Source organism: Coregonus clupeaformis, chromosome 27 (assembly GCF_020615455.1).
Source record: "Coregonus clupeaformis isolate EN_2021a chromosome 27, ASM2061545v1, whole genome shotgun sequence".
In the NCBI taxonomy this organism is placed as follows: domain Eukaryota; kingdom Metazoa; phylum Chordata; class Actinopteri; order Salmoniformes; family Salmonidae; genus Coregonus; species Coregonus clupeaformis.
In genome coordinates, this window is record NC_059218.1 from 21,308,830 (window position 1) to 21,327,382 (window position 18,553).

Consider the following 18,553-nt stretch of genomic DNA (forward strand, 5'->3'; position numbering starts at 1 on the left):
TCAGTGTTTTATTATTTGTCGTGTTTTAGGTTTTTGTGTGGACCCCACGAAGAATAGCTGCTGCTTCGGCAAGAGCTAATGTGGATCCTAATAAACCAATAAACCCTTAATCTCCCTTGAGCCCGTCAGGAAATATTCACTTTAGCTGGACAGGAAGTGAGAGCTGCACCCCCTCAACACCGACACAACTCAGGGTTAGGGGAGAGAGGGGAGACAGGAGAGTGGGCTGAATAGACACAAAAGCATTGAAACGTGCCACACTAACCAGAAAAAGACTGGAGATTGTTGGTGATACATACAGTATAAAGAGATGTGTGCCTTTGTAAAGACCGATAAGAGATTGTCAGACTGGCCTTGGGAGTCCATAGAAATTAAAAACGTATTGCATGGAGAGCTAGCGTGTGCATGTACACATAAACAAAACGCACTTGGTTGAGTCAATATTACTTTGACCTTCGATTGACACTCAGAGACAATAACAAACATTCCACATGAGTTTGTGACAAAACACTCCCAAGGCTTCCTCAAAGACACACACCATCTCGCTCCAGACATTATGGCCCACCATGCCAACAAACTTAGCTTCATTCATTACTGCTCTTTTCTTATGAAACGGTCTGGCTGCATTATGACACAGCTACTCAGGGCCATTGTCTGGATGAGAGGGTCTTTTTCAGGGTCTGGAACCACAGAAAATGGAAAGGGTTGTGTTTTGGGCGGATAAAGGCTGTTCTGCACTGCTCCTTTGGGGGAGAGGAATCCATAGAAAGGTGGTTCTGTCTCTGCATGTGAACAGCCCAGACTTGGAGCAGACAGCTGCAGACGCGAGGCGTGTGGGAAATGAGCCCCTCCGCTGCCCGGCCCGCTCAGCCAGGCAAACCCCAACGGTGCCCCGCTCTCTCCCTCTCTCCTTCAGCATTCCAGCATTTGCTTTTCAACGAGGGAGAGAAGAGAATGAACAAATTCAGTCCCAAAACAAAAGGGAAACACAAAGGCAGCCACATCCAGCTGAGACCTTGGGGGAATTTGCTCTCTCCAACAAACACTCCAGCGCTGCAAATGGCTCACAATGGCCAATTAGGATGAGAGGATTACTCTCCCTGACCACTCTCTCTCTCTCTGCCGTATGGACATCGCTGTCCTCAAGGGACACACTCATAATGTTTGAGAAGAACAGCGGAAATGAAGAACACAGAAACAGAACGAGAGAGAGACTACATGCATTCATTATGAGGACAATGTGTAATATACTGTAGGATCTAACTGTGTGTGACAGCCAAGGTTATTTTATCTTCATTCTTATTTATATGAAATTCAGTTTAGTTTCAGTTAGTTTTCCGACATTATTTACTGGTTTTAATTCAGTTTTAGTTTGATAAATACATTTGTGTCATTTTTATATTATTTAGTTTTAGTGTTAAGGACAGAAAGTAGCCTATGCATGGGAGGATAGGAGCCATTTATGTGATGTAAGTATACTGAACAAAAATATAAACGCAACATGCAACAATTTCAAGGATTTTACTGAGTTACAGTTCATAATAGGAAATCAGACAAATTAAATAAATAAATTACACCCTAATCTATGGATTTCACATGACTGGGCAGGGGCGCAGCCATGGGTGGACCCAGACCCAGCCTTGGGTGAACCTCGGAGGGCAAAGGCCCACCCCCCCATCATCAGAAGATCCCGCAGGTGAAGAAGCCGGATGTGGAGATCCTGGGCTGGCATGGTTACACGTGGTCTGCGGTTGTGAGGCCGGTTGGACGTACTGCCAAATTCTCTAAAACGATGTTGGAGGCAGCTTATGGTAAAGAAATAAACATTCAATTATCTGGCAACAGCTCTGGTGGACATTCCTGCAGTTAGCATGCCAATTGCATGCTCCCTCAAAACTTGAGACATCTGTGGCATTGTGTTGTGTGACAAAACCGTACATTTTAGAGTGGCATTTTATTGTCCCCAGCACAATTAATAATTAATTAATATGCCATTTAGCAGACGCTTTTATCCAAAGCGACTTACAGTCATGCGTGCATACATTTTTGTGTATGGGTGGTCCCGGGGATCGAACCCACTACCTTGGCGTTACAAGCACCGTGCTCTACCAGCTGAGCTACAGAGGACCACAAGGTGCATCTGTGTATTGATCATGCTATTTAATCAGCTTCTTGATATGCCACACCTGTCAGGTGGATGGATTATCTTGGCAAAGGATAAATACTCACTAACAGGGATGTAAACACATTTATGCACATCATTTGAGCGAAATAAGATTTTTGTGATTGTGGAACATTTCTGGGATATTTTATTTCAGCTCATGAAACATGTTGCGTTTATATTTTGTTCAGTATAGTTTTCCCCTCTTAGCTAGTGACAGCTAGCAGTCTTGAAAAAATCAGGCCTAGAGCAATAGCACTAGGTCTGGGGAGGATACAGTGGTGTGAATTCATGGATGCCAAGGGAAGCCAGGCTTCCCGAAATATTTGACAAATAAAAAAATGTAAACGATAAAACAATGTATCTTTCGTCTCTCTGTGTTTTCATAATTGTCCATCTATTCGCAAGTGGCTGAATCTCACTGGAGAAATCATCAGAGTGAGGGAAACAGCGCCCGTCTCAGTATGTGTAGCCCATGTACACTATATATACAAAAGCATGTGGACACACCTTCAAATTAGTGGATTCGGCTATTTCAGCCACACCTGTTGCTGACAGTTGTATAAAATCGAGGACACAGACATGCAATCTCCATAGACAAACATTGGCAGTAGAATTGCCTTACTGAAGAGCTCAGTGACTTTCAACGTGCCACCTTTCCAACAAGTCAGTTTGTCAAATTTCTGCCCTGCTAGAGCTGCCCCAGTAAACTGTAAGTGCTGTTATTGTGAAGTGGAAATGTCTAGCAACAACGGCTCAGCCACGAAGTGGTAGGCCACACAAGCTCACAGAACGTTCCGCTGAGTGCTGAAGCGCGTAAAAATCGTCTGTCATTGGTTGCAACACTCATTACCGAGTTCCAAACTGCCCCTGGAAGCAACGTCAGCACAATAACTGTTCGTCGGGAGCTTCATGAAATGGGTTTCCATGGCCGAGCAGCCGCACACAAGCCTAAGATCACCATGTGCAATGCCAAGCGTCGGCTGGAGTGGTGTAAAGCTCGCCGCCAATGGACTCTGGAGCAGTGGAAACGTGTTCTCTGGAGTGCGACGGACAAATCTGGGTTTGGCGGACGCCAGGAGAACGCTACCTGCCGAATGCATCGTGCCAACTGTAAAGCTTGGTGGAGAAGGAATAATGGTCCGGGGCTGTTTTTCATGGTTCGGGCTAGGCCCCTTAGTTCCAGTGAAGGGAATTCTTAATGCTAGAGCATACAATGCTATAGGGTGGATTTATTTGTTGTTGTAGTTTTTAATATGATATCTGAGTGAGAGTGATTAACAAAATGAATGGGGTGCCCCCGGTCGGTAATTTGACCATGATTACTACAAGTTTAGATAGCTGGCCACTAGACTGACTTAACAATCTAAAAATGTTTAGCGACAGTTGCCCATTCCTGGTCTAGAGAGACTAGATAGCTAGTGATAATGATGCACAAGCTAGGCCTATTTAAAACATTGTCATCTCCTAGCAGCATTTACCTGCCAGATTCACAAACCCCATAGGTCCACAAGGCAAAGTGACGTTTGCAACTAAATTCATGCAAGCAGGGACGAGCGGGGTACAGAAGCAATCTTTACCCATTGAAAGAAGTGCAGCCAAGCCTGATTTCAAGCAATAATGACACACATACCTGTAGTTACATTAAAAAAATATATATACTGGATTATAGCTACCGTCCAAATGTTGTAAATGATACAGTATTCATGTCATAGTCACCAGTCATCTCCATTACACTCAAAAGTCACTTCAACTTCAACCAGTGAATGCTAGCGATGGCTAGCAATTCTACCGGGATATAAACATAAGAAGAACACGATAAAGTAAATAAGCATACTATATACAGGTTCAGATGCAGTACCATATTTACAATGTGCAGGGATACTGGATTGATAGAGGTAGATATGTATAGGTTTGACTAGGCATCAGGATATGATAAACAGCAGCAGAGTATATGATGATTGCATGTGAGTGTGTGTGTGTGTGTGTGTAGAATCAGTATAGATTTATGTGCATATTATGTGCAAATTGTGTTTGTATGTGTGTTGGAGTATCAGCGTGCGTAGTGTGTAGGGCCCTGAGTGTGCAAAGAGACAGTGCAAAAATACGAATAAAATACAAAGATGTCAACTCAGATAGTCCGTGTAGCCATTTTGTTATCTATGGCATGGGGATAGAAGCTGTTCAGGAGCCTGTTTGTGTCAGACTTGATGCACCGGTACCATTTACTGTGCGGAAGCAAAGAGAACAGTCTATGGCAGGGTTCTTCAATTCCGGTCCTGGAGGGCCGAAACACCTCTGTTTTTCATCCTCTCCTTCTAATCAGGGGCTAATTCAGACCTGGGACACCAAGTGAGTGCAATTAACTACCAGGTAGAAATAAAAAAACAGAAGTGTTTCGGCCCTCCAGGACCGGAATTGAAGAACCCTGGTCTATGGCTTGGGTGGTTGGAGTCTTTAACAATTTTATGGGCCTTCCTTTCACACCGCCTGATATTGAGGTCCTGGATGGCAAGGAGCTCGGCCCCAGTGATGTACTGGGCTGTCAATACCAAGCATTGATGCAGCCAGTCAAGATGCTTTCAATGGAACAGCTGTACAGTCGTGGTCAAAAGTTTTGAGAATGACAAGTATTGGTCTTCACAAAGTTCGCTGCTTCAGTGTTATGAGATATTTTTGTCAGATGTTACTATGGTATACTGAAGTATAATTACAAGCATTCCATAAGTGTCAAAGGCTTTTATTGACAATTACATTAAGTTTATGCAAAGAGTCAATATTTGCAGTGTTCACCTCTGCAATCCGCCCTGGCATGCTGTCAATTAACTTCTGGGCCACATCCTGACTGATGGCAGCCCATTCTTGCATAATCAATGCTTGGAGTTTGTCAGAATTTGTGGGTTTTTGTTTGTCCACCCACCTCTTGAGGATCGACCACAAGCTCTCAATGGGATTAAGGTCTGGGGAGTTTCCTGGCCATGGACCCAAAATGTCGATGTTTTGTTCCCAGAGCCACTTAATTATCACTTTTGCCTTATGGCAAGGTGCTCCATCATGCTGGAAAATGCATTGGTCGTCACGAAACTGTTCTTGGATGGTTGGGAGAAGTTGCTCTCGGAGGATGTGTTGGTACCATTCTTTATTCATGGCTATGTTCTTAGGCAAAATTGTGAGTGAGCCCACTCCCTTGGCTGAGAAGCAACCCCACACATGAATGGTCTCAGGATGCTTTACTGTTGGCATGACACAGGACTGATGGTAGCGCTCACCTTGTCTTCTCCGGACAAGGTGTTTTCCGGATGCCCCAAACAATCGGAAAGGGGATTCATCAGAGAAAATGACTTTACCCCAGTCCTCAGCAGTCCAATCCCTGTACCTTTTGTAGAATATCAGTCTGTCCCTGATGTTTTTCCTGGAGAGAAGTGGCTTCTTTGCTGCCCTTCTTGACACCAGGCCATCCTCCAAAAGTCTTCGCCTCACTGTGCGTGCAGATGCACTCACACCTGCCTGCTGCCATTCCTGAGCAAGCTCTGCACTGGTGGAGCCCCGATCCCGCAGCTGAATCAACTTTAGGAGACAGTCCTGGTGCTTGCTGGACTTTCTTGGACGCCCTGACGCCTTCTTCACAACAATTGAACCTCTCTCCTTGAAGTTCTTGATGATCTGATAAATGGTTGATTTAGGTGCAATCTTACTAGCAGCAATATCCTTGCCTGTGAAGCCCTTTTTGTGCAAAGCAATGATGACGGATGTGTTTCCTTGCAGGTAACCATGGTTAACAGAGGAAGAACAATGATTTCAAGCACCACCCTCCTTTGAAAGCTTCCAGTCTGTTATTCTAACTCAATCAGCATGACAGAGTGATCTCCAGCCTTGTCCTCGTCAACACTCTCACCTGTGTTAATGAGAGAATCACTGACATGATGTCAGCTGGTCCTTTTGTGGCAGGGCTGAAATGCAGTGGAAATGTTTTTTGGGTTCATTTTCATGGCAAAGAGGGACTTTGCAATTAATTGCATTTCATCTGATCACTCTTCATGACATTCTGGAGTATATGCAAATTGCCATCATCAAAACTGAGGCAGCAGATTTTGTGAAAATTAGTATTTGTGTCATTCTCAAAACTTTTGACCATGACTGTAGACCTTTTTGAGGATTTGAGGGCCCATGCCAAACCTTTTCAACCTCCACGTGTGCCAGGACAATTTTAAGTTCTTAGTGATTTGGACACCAAGGAACTTGACGCTCTCGACCTGCTCCACTGTATCCCCGTCGATGTAAATGGAGGAATGCCCCCCCCCTCCCCCTTTCCTGTGGTCCGCAAACAGCTCCTTGGTCTTACTGATGTTTAGTTCGTTTTGGAGTCAAAGATAATAGTTTCAGTATAGTACGATTTTTTCAAACAGGTTTCTTAATTATTTTATTTCAGTTAATTTGACTATTTTGTTTTAGTTTCAGTTTACTATAATAACCCTCCACATATACACTACCGGTCAAAAGTTTTAGAACACCTACTCATTCAAGGGTTTTCTTTAATTTTACAATTTTCTAAATGTAGTAACCAAAAAAGTGTTAAACAGCCACCCTTTGCCTTTATGACAGCGTTGCACTCTCTTGGCATTCTCTCAACCAGCTTCACCTGGAATGCTTTTCCAACAGTCTTGAAGGAGTTCCCACATATGCTGAGCACTTGTTGGCTGCTTTTCCTTCACTCTGCGGTCCGACTCATGCCAAACCATCTCAATTTGGTTGAGGTCGGGGGATTGTGGAGGCCAGGTCATCTGATGCAGCACTCCATCTTGGTAAAATAGCCCTTACACAGCCTGGGAGGTGTGTTGGGTCATTGTCCTGTTGAAAAACAAATGATAGCCCCACTAAGCCCAAACCAGATGGGATGGCGTATCGCTGCAGAATGCTGTGGTAGCCATGCTGGTTAAGTGTGCCTTGAATTCTAAATAAATCACAGACAGTGTCACCAGCAATGCATCGCCACACCATAACACATCCTCCTCTATACTTTACGGTGGGAAATATACATGCGGAGATCATCCGTTCACCCACACAAAGACACAGCGGTTGGAACCAAAAATCTCAAATTTGGACTCCAGACCAAAGGACAAATTTCCACCGTTCTAATGTCCATTGCTCGTGTTTCTTGGCCCAAGCAGGTCCCTTCTTCTTATTGGTGTCCTTTAGTAGTGGTTTCTTTGCAGCAATTCGACCATGAAGGCCTGATTCACACAGTCTCCTCTGAACAATTGATGTTGAGATGTGTCTGTTATTTGAACACATTTATTTAGGCTGCAATTTGAGGCTGGTAACTCGAATGAAGTTATCCTCTGCAGCAGAGGTAACTCTGGGTCTTCCATTCCTGTGGTGGTCCTCATGAGAGCCAGTTTCATCATAGCGTTTGATGGTTTTTGCGACTGCACTTGAAGAAACTTTCAAAGTTCTTGAAATGTTCTGGATTGACTGACCTTCATGTCTTAAAGTAATGATGGACTGTTGTTTGTCTTTACTTATTTGAGCTGTTTTTGCCATAATATGGACTTGGTCTTTTACCAAATAGGGCTATCTTCTGTATACCTCCCCTACCTTGTCACAACACAACTAATTGGCTCAAACGCATTAAGAAGGAAAGAAATTCCACAAATTAACTTTTAAGAAGGCACACCTGTTAATTGAAATGCATTCCATGTGACTACCTCATGAAGCTGGTTCAGAGAATGCCAAGAGTGTGCAAAGCTGTCATCAAGGCAAAGGGTGGCTCTATTTGAAGAATCGCAAATATAAAATATATTTTGATTTGTTTAACACCTTTTTGGTTACTACATGACTCCATATGTGTTATTTCATAGTTTTGATATCTTCACTATTATTCTACAATGTAGAAAATAGTAAAAATAAACAGTTGAATGAGTAGGTGTGTCCAAACTTTGGACCGGTAATGTAAATGTGGACGTAATGACTAAGGAAATTACATATGTCTGTGCACTTGCTTCTATAGTCTCCTGAGTGGCGCAGTGGTCTAAGGCACTGCATCGCAGTGCTAACTGTGCCACTAGAGATCCTGGTTCGAATCCAGGCTCTGTCGCAGCCGGCCGCGACCGGGAGACTCATGGGAGGCGCACAATTGGACCAGCGTCGTCCAGGGTAGGGGAGGGAATGGCCGGCAGGGTTGTAGCTCAGTTGATAGAGCATGGCGTTTGCAATGCCAGGGTTGTGGGTTCGATTCCCACGGGGGGCCAGTATAAAAAAATTAATAATATATGTATTCACTAACTGTAAGTCGCTCTGGATAAGAGCGTCTACTAAAATGTAAAATGTAAATATGTGTGCAAGTAAGTGGTTAAAAGGTTGGTTGGCTTGGTGAATCAAAGTTAGGCGCTACTATGAGATGAAACACTTGCGATCTGCACACACTCAAGAAGCAAGAAGATAGTGTCCTGGTAGCATTACACAGTATTTTACATTAAATAGCATTACACATATGTCTAGGGAGTTTGTCCTAGCCACTATGCTACATCTGCATTGCTTGCTGTTTGGAGTTTTAGGCTGGGTTTCCGTATAGCACTTTGTGACATCTGCTGATGTAAAAGGGGCTTTATAAATACATTTGATTGAGTAAAATGTGACTGATTAAAGAAAGAGAGAACAAGATATTGAGTGAGAGAGTGAGTGGGATGGAGCCAGACTGAGGTGCCTTCAGAAAGTATTCATACCCTCTTGACTTATTCCACATGTTGTATTACAGCCTGAATTCAAAATAAATTAAATATATTATTTTTCTCACCTTGCTACACACAACACGCCATAATGACGAAGTGAAAACATGTCTTTAGACATTTTTGTAAATTTATTGAGAATGAAATAGACATATTCACACCCCTGAGTCAATACTTTGTAAAAGCACCTTTGGCGGCAATTACAGCAGTGAGTCTTTTTGGGTAAGTCTCTAAGAGCTTTGCCCATTATTCTTTTAAAATTCTTCAAGCTCTTTCATGTTGATTATTGATCATCGCTAGACAGCCATTTTCAAGTCTTGCCATAGATTTTCATGCTGATTTAAGTCAAAAATGTAACTAGGCCACTGAGGAACATTCAATGTCATCTTGGTAAGCAACTGGTGTAGATTTGGCGTTGTGTTTGAGGTTATTGTCCTGCTAAAAGGTGAATTCGTCTCCCAGTGTCTGTTGGAAAGCAGACTGAACCAGGTTTTCCTCTAGGATTTTGCTGTGCTTATAGCTGTATTCCTTTTCTTTTTATCCTAAAGAACTCCCTCATCCTTGCCCGATGACAAGCATACCCATAACATGATGCATCCACCACCATGCTTGAAAATATGAAGAGTGGTACTCAGTGATGTGTTGGATTTGCCCCAAACATAACGGTTTCTATTCAGGACAAAAAGTTCATTATTTTGCCACATTTCTTTGCATTATTACTTAAGTGCCTTGTTGCAAACAGGATGCAAGTTTTTGAATATTTGTATTCTGTACAGGCTTCCTTCTTTTCACTCTATCATTTAGGTGAGTATTTCGGAGTAACTACAATGTTGTTGATCCACCCTCAGTTTTTCTCATATCAGAACCATTAAACTGTTTTAAAATCACCATTGGCCTTATGGTGAAATCCCTGAGGAGTTTCCTTCCTCTCCGGCAACTGAGTTAGGAAGGACAACCTGTACCTTTGAAGTGAATGGGTGTATTGATACACCACCCTCTAAAGCCAAATTAATAACTTCACCATGCTCAAAGGGATATTCAATGTCTGTTGTTTAGTTGTATTTTTTACACATCTACCAATCAGTGCCCTTCTTCGCGAGGCATTGAAAAATCTCCCTGGACTTTGGTTGAATCTGTGCTTGAAATTCACTAGTCGATTGAGGGACCTTACAGATAATTGTATGTGTGGTGTACAGAGATGGGGGTAGTTATTCAAAAATCACGTTAACCACTATAATTGAACACAGAATGAGTCCATGCAACTTATTATGCAATTTGTGAATAATATTTTTACTCCTGAACTTATTTAGGCTTGCCATAACAAAGGGGTTGAATAATTATTTACTCAAGACATTTCAGCAATAAAAAAAGAATACAAAAAAAGAATATACTACTAACAAAATTCAACTTTTACATTATGGGGTATTGTGTGTAGATCAGTGACACAAAATCTCAATGTAACACATTTTAAATTCAGGCTATTACAGAACAAAATGTGGAAAAAGTAAAGGGGTGTAAATACTTTCTGAAGGCACTGTAACTGTATTATACAATCATACACAATTCTCTCCCTCCAATGACCATATCCCAAGCTGAAGCCTACAAAAACTCCACCTCTTCACCTACAGATTTGCACTCAGTGCTGCCAGGTCTGCCTACTTCTTCAAAATCATCAACAGCTCCAATAAGAACTCCCGGACTCTGCTCTCCACTGTCAGCAATGTACTTCAGCCCCGTGACGACACCTTCTCTACTCCCTCCACTGAACTCTGCAACTCAGTCCTTCAGTTTTTCAAGGACAAGTTCACCAAAATAAACTCATCACTGACTGATCAATCTCCCTCAGCCGCCCCTCCCCCTGTCAACCTCCAAACCATCACCCCTGAAATCCAGCTCTCCGAATTCGCCCCCATTGACCCTCCCTATATCTCAAAACTACAACCTGCTACCTGCTGAGTCCCTTACTATTCATCTACATCCTCCCCCTTGGTCAGATCCTCTGTCACTTAAACCTTAACTTCCACTGCTATACCAATGACACCCAGATTTACCTCCGCACCAAATCAGTCCTCAACCCACCTCTGACCCACATTGAATCCTGCCTCTCTGGAATAAAATCATGGATGCAACAAAACTTCCTCAAGCTCAATGTTGATCAAATGGAACTCCTCCTCATATGCACCAAATCCACCCTCACCACTGTCTCTCCCTCCCCCATGCACGTAACCTTGGCATCATCCTGGACTCCACCCTCTCCTTTGACCTCCTCATAAGACAGACTTCCACCTCGGGAACATTGCTAAAGTCAGGTCTTCCATATCCTGTCCCGCCGTTGAAACCCTCATACATGCATTCATCTCCTTCCGTCTTGACTACTGCAACTCACTACTCCCTCCAGCCATCCGTGACTGAGTCCATCACCATCTTTCAGTCCCTCTTAAAGCACCACCTCTTCGACATGGCCTACCCTTAAGCCCTCCACAGACATACACTCTCTTCCACACCACACACTCTCCCACTTACATACATTGACACATCACACGCTTTCCCTTCCTTGAGCCCACTCTTTGCTTTGTTTCATGTTTTTGTTTGGTTTGGCGTCGTTTTGTTTTGACTACTGTTTTTTGTTTCATTTCTACAATTGTAATGCGACTTTCGGTCCTGGAAAAACGCTATATAAGTCCCATGACCTATTATTATTGTGAGCATGGGCAGGAATATGCTGAATCTTTAGGCTCCGACCAGCACAGTTCTCTCTGACATAAAAGCAGACAGACAGGCCTCCATTGGAGCTCATCAGACAAGAGAGAAAGAAAGTCTGGAACTGATGAAGCGCCTGTCTCTCTCTCTCTCTCTCCCCTTGCTCTCTCTCAGAGAAAGGAGAAGGTGAGTACCACAGGAGAAACACAATACCAGGTAAATTAGGCCCCACTCTACATGGCAATCAGACCGCAATCACCACAGTCTGAAATTGCACCTGAGATTGGTGTGAAGATGAAGCCTGATAGCTTACTATGCTGAAGGGAGTTTCTCTGTTCACCTAGCAGGGGCTCTGCTGGTGACGTTGATGTGGCGGGCCAGTTCATGTCACACAATGAAGCCGAGCGCTTTTGACACATCATAAAACGCTTTGGACAGAAAAGTGTTTGGTGATGAGAGCCAGATCTGTGAGGACCTGGCTGTGTGGAGGCATGTGTCTATTCAGTCTGTCTAGCCTGACATCATCAGTCAGGGACCAGCTTATGAGGAAACAAAAGAAGATGGAGCCCAATTGTCTGTAACCCCCCTCACCTCAGCTCCTCCTCCTCTCATATATCTTAATCAGCAACACACACCGAGGGTGATCGATAGGTCATGAGTTCACCTAGGGTGAACCCATGAAAAATGTGTTGCATTTCTTTCATGCCTATATTTCCCTAGAAATACACTGTCAGTGTCCTGGAAAAACCTTCCATGCTGTCTCAATTTTTGCAGATTTTTTGTTGGGAACAAATGTAAATAAATGTAAAGTAATCACGCCTTTCCATGTTCTGTAAATGTTGCATGACTCTAGAACCTGTCGAGGTAATGTATTTTTAATTTCCAGTCCAAGAAAACCATGAATCCACTTTTCCTCAGCAACAACCCTCCATGGTAAAGTAGAAAACGAGGGGAAACCCACATAACTATTTCTATGGGGAAACCCTCTTTAGCTGGTGTCCATAAATCTCCCCTACCAAGGACCCCAGCCGAACCCACTAATAGGGATGGCTGTCTCCGGCCACAGTGACTGTCCAGTCCACTGAACCCTCTGAGTCACATGTCCCCAAGTGCTAGTGTGTCATCGTCCATCAGAGAAAAGAGGCCACAGAGACACAGTGACACACAATACAATATGGACACTCACAAACAAGCCCACTGTGAATCATAGACAAATAAATGACGCTTAGAAGTTCACAAGTGCATTTAGCTTACAAAGGAGTGAACAACATGATGTTCCGTCACTATATCATGACTGTAAGTCGCTTTGGATAAAAGCGTCTGCTAAATGGCATATTATTATTATTATTATTATTATTATATCCTAAATGGGATGCATTCTGTAATCTCTGATTTAGACTCAGACTTACCATTGCTTTTTACTGCAATGTTAGGATCAATGTCAAATAATCATATGGATTACTTTAGGTGAAAGACGTCATACCGACTATTGAATGCAACTTAATGAATATAATATGGACTTATTATTCTTGGTACACAATACTGTGCCATAATGATGCACAATATCAACCACACACGCACATCCATTACATTAGTCCTCTTCACCCTAACTCAAGGTTACTGCAGGAAGTATAAAGAAAAAACATGTTCTGTATCAGAATTTCTCCATTTAAAAAAACTCCCCTAGGCAACAGAAATGTTTGTACATTTACATAAACATGAATATACATGCATAAATACAAGTTTGAGAAAACAGAGTCCACCCTGATACAGGGAGTAGTGGAAGGGAAAAGTGGAGAGTGTATGTGAAGATACGTTTTAGGAGAGGGCTGAAAGGGTTGCAACACAGGTGCTTAACTCCCCAATCTCTCCTTTTCTCTTTTTAGTTATGCTCCCTGAGGGAACATTTATTTTTTTATTTTTTTATTTATTTCACCTTTATTTAACCAGGTAAGCCAGTTGAGAACAGGTTCTCATTTACAACTGCGACCTGGCCAAGATAAAGCAAAGTAGTGCAATAAAAACAACACAGAGTTACATATGGGGTAAAAAAATAACATAAAGTCAGAAATACAACAGAAAATATATATACAGTGTGTGCAAATGTAGCAAGTTATGGAGGTAAGGCAATAAATAGGCTATAGTGCAGAATAATTACAATAGTATTAACACTGGAATGCTAGATGTGCAAGAGATTATGTGCAAATAGAGATACTGGGGTGCAAAAGAGCAAAATAAATAACAATATAGGGATGAGGTAGTTGGGTGGGCTAATTTCAGATGGGCTGTGTACAGGTGCATGAGACGGTATTAAGCCTTGTTCACACTGCAGGCCTTAATGCTCAAATCAGTTTTGTCTTTCAAATCCGTTTTGGACTACTGATTGTCCAAGTGTCCAAATAAGATGTGTGTGTTCAGACAGCAGTCATTTGGTGACATGGCTACGCTAGTCATAGTAACGATGGGTGTGTGCGCAGTGGTGTAGGCTGATTGGTGGTGGTGCTCGTGCTTCCCATCACTCAGAAGTTATGTAGCAAGCTAAGGTGACAACAATGCCTGCCATGGACGTTGTCATAGTGTAAGAAGACTTTTAAAGCCTCAAAGGATAAGATGATCCAACTTTAAAAAAAAATCATTTTTGGATAGCCACAACAGTCAACTAGCTAGTTGGTAGCTGTTTAGCTTTCTAGCACATTCACATATTTTTTTTGTAAACAAATAACAAGCTAGTTAGCTACCACATGTTCTTGTCAAATGGTCAACAGAGTAGCTAGCAAGCAACAAGATATGCCAAATAACCACTTGAGGGCAAATAAATCATATTTGACCGTTCAGACAAGTCACATGGCCAGAAATCAGACGTTTGATGAAGTTTCATGGCGCCCGCAAGCAGTCAACCTCTGTGTCTGTGTGTGTCTGAGGACTGAATAAAAAAGCGATGACGGCCCCCCTCTGTCTGACAGACCCGGTGCAGTGACCCCACCATACACACACTCACATCCCTCTCAGCTCATAAATTCTCTCAGCCCGCTACACTAAAGCCATGTTCACATTAGCAGTTTGAAGTGACTCAAATCCTATATTTGCATATCTGATTCGAATCTGTTATTTTTCCTGCAGTCTGAACAGCCAGAAGGCACATGGAATCTGAGATTTCAAGCCACATTTCAAACCACCTTCGAAATGTGAATTGAAATATCAGATTCCATGTGCTTTTTTCGTAGGTGGTTCGAAATGTGGCTTGAAATATCAGTTTCCATGTGCTTTTTGGCTGTTCAGCTGCAGGAAAGATTACAGATTCGAATCGGATATGCAAATAAATAGGATTCGAGCATGAGGGTTTGGGGGGTAGATTGATATTCAGAGGGGTGGAATGCTTGAGGCTCGTCCACTATGAGAGATGTGACATTGATGGGTCCTGGTCGTCTGGTAAGTTTGAGGATTTCGTGACACTGGAGCTGGGTTCCTTGGGATAGTCCACAAACGCTCACCCCCTCGACCCCCACTCCAATCACTCAGTGTCTGTCTGACTAGACCCAGACTAATCTGAACAAACAGCGCTGGACACACAGCTAGGAGACCTGATCATGGACCATTATACCTGTAGGTAGCACATTCAGGGGTGTAATGCACCCCAAAAATCAGATGGGGCACAAAGTACGTGAGGATGGCTGGGGGGTGTTCCGGATGGGAGGCATAGGCCCCCCCGTCCATAAACTAGATAATTTTGCATTTTTCAAACACCTGAAAGATTTTTCCTGCAATCTAGAGCCATAATCATTATGCTTAATTATATATTTTTCTGCATATCTAAGCATAACTCATGAGTTGTCTGTATCCTCCTGACTGGAGGTTTTAAAAATGCTTCTCTGCTAAAATCTAAGTAAAATATATTCAGTACAAGCTACTCTAACTTGATTGATAGCCTGAAATGGCTTCTTGGTAGTTAGTTATGAGGTTGGGAGATTGGGAACCTATCTATGTAGGCTAGCTAAAGCCAACGTCATACAATTGCTAAGTGGCTAGTAGTATTACAGAGAAAAAACTAACAATAAAAAAAACAGGACTAATCTGAAGGGGCACGTTACCCTGTGCCCCCTAAGGGCATGACACCTCTCTCTCTCTCTTTTCACTTACAAATGATCACTGAAGAATTCATCTTCGGCGGCTTTGATAAAATATTATTTATATTTTTCCCTCCACTCAACCACAGCTGTACTCATATGAGCCAATGAGTCAGTCAGAGCAGAGAAGGGGCCTTGACACGGTCCCACAAAGGTTCAGCAAAAGAAAATACAACTTTGACAAACATTAAGAGACTACAACCTAATTCAATGCAACCCTGGAGAGATGCCAAATGAAAGAAAGGAACATCAGAGTAAATTTTAAGTTGTTCAAACTTGTTTACTTAGATCTTTGGAGAATAAAAGATTAAGAAGTTCTGAAAAGTAACTTATTTCATTCAAGTGAAAATCAAGAACCCCAGTAATCACCCTAGCTGTTTGCTGCTACCACGTTGCCATGAAACACATACATATACAAATTAGATTAAGTTGACCTAGCATTAAAGGATATCACAGGCATCTCTAACACCCCTGAGGTATCAATCAACAAACAGATCAGTAGAATAATCACATCAAGCTTCGGCTTCCTGCTGGAAGGAAAGAGCCCACATCTTCTAGGCAGTCTAGGAGGGCTTTGAACTGGACTGAGGGACATGTCCTGATCACTAACCAGGCTAGATGCATGATCTCCAAACTCAGGGCACCTTGAGCATGGACACTAACAAAGTGAGCTAATTAAGACCAGAGCAGGGAGTTAGTGAGGAGTTCTGCTCCCTGCCTCCTGAGAGGCACACAGGACAGATAGTGTGTACTGATGGTCATCGATCTGACTCAGTTACTCTACCACCAGGCTCAGGCCATTAATACTTTGTCTCTCAGAAACAAACATGCACATGCTCGCATACACACAAGTTCACGCACCCAACCACCCACTTGCAAAAGCACCTGCCATAGATTATATAGGTAGGATGGGAGCCGAAGCATGAATGCATACAGTGGGGAAAGAAAGTATTTAGTCAGCCACCAATTGTGCAAGTTCTCCCACTTAAAAAGATGAGAGAGGCCTGTAATTTTCATCATAGGTACACGTCAACTATGACAGACAAATTGAGAAAAAAAATCCAGAAAATCACATTGTAGGATTTTTAATGAATTTATTTGCAAATTATGGTGGAAAATAAGTATTTGGTCACCTACAAACAAGCAAGATTTCTGGCTCTCACAGACCTGTAACTTCTTTAAGAGGCTCCTCTGTCCTCCACTCGTTACCTGTATTAATGGCACCTGTTTGAACTTGTTATCAGTATAAAAGACACCTGTCCACAACCTCAAACAGTCACACTCCAAACTCCACTATGGCCAAGACCAAAGAGCTGTCAAAGGACACCAGAAACAAAATTGTAGACCTGCACCAGGCTGGGAAGACTGAATCTGCAATAGGTAAGCAGCTTGGTTTGAAGAAATCAACTGTGGGAGCAATTATTAGGAAATGAAAGACATACAAGACCACTGATAATCTCCCTCGATCTGGGGCTCCACGCAAGATCTCACCCCGTGGGGTCAAAATGATCACAAGAACGGTGAGCAAAAATCCCAGAACCACACGGGGGGACCTAGTGAATGACCTGCAGAGAGCTGGGACCAAAGTAACAAAGCCTACCATCAGTAACACACTATGCCGCCAGGGACTCAAATCCTGCAGTGCCAGACGTGTCCCCCTGCTTAAGCCAGTACATGTCCAGGCCTGTCTGAAGTTTGCTAGAGTGCATTTGGATGATCCAGAAGAGGATTGGGAGAATGTCATATGGTCAGATGAAACCAAAATATAACTTTTTGGTAAAAACTCAACTCGTCGTGTTTGGAGGACAAAGAATGCTGAGTTGCATCCCAAGAACACCATACCTACTGTGAAGCATGGGGGTGGAACATCATGTTTTGGGGCTGTTTTTCTGCAAAGGGACCAGGACGACTGATCCGTGTAAAGGAAAGAATGAATGGGGCCATGTATCGTGAGATTTTGAGTGAAAACCTCCTTCCATCAGCAAGGGCATTGAAGATGAAACGTGGCTGGGTCTTTCAGCATGACAATGATCCCAAACACACCGCCCGGGCAACGAAGGAGTGGCTTCGTAAGAAGCATTTCAAGGTCCTGGAGTGGCCAAGCCAGTTTCCAGATCTCAACCCAATAGAAAATATTTGGAGGGAGTTGAAAGTCCGTGTTGCCCAGCGACAGCCCCAAAACATCACTGCTCTAGAGGAGATCTGCATGGAGGAATGGGCCAAAATACCAGCAACAGTGTGTGAAAACCTTGTAAAGACTTACAGAAAATGTTTGACCTGTGTCATTGACAACAAAGGGTATATAACAAAGTATTGAGAAACTTTTGTTATTGACCAAATACTTATTTTCCACCATAATTTGCAAATAAATTCATTAAAAATCCTACAATGTGATTTTCTGGAGAAAAAAATTCTCATTTTGTCTGTCATAGTTTGATGTGTACCTATGATGAAAATTACAGGCCTCTCTCATCTTTTTAAGTGGGAGAACTTGCACAATTGGTGGCTGACTAAATACTTTTTTTCCCCACTCTGAAAGTTTTCAGACCCCTTGACTTTTTCCACATTTTGTTACGTTACAGCCTTATTCTAAAATTGATTAAATAAAAAATTTTCCTCATCAATCTACACAAAATAACCTATAATGATAAAGCAAAAACAGTTTTTTGAAAATGTATAAAATAGTTTGGAACCACCAAGACTTGTCCTAGAGCAATCGGGGGAGAACGGCCTTGGTCAGGGAGGTGACCAAGAACCCTATGAGTTCCTCTGTGGAGATGGGAGAACCTTCCAGAAGGACAACCATCTCTGCAGCACTCCACCAATCAGGCCTTTATTGTAGA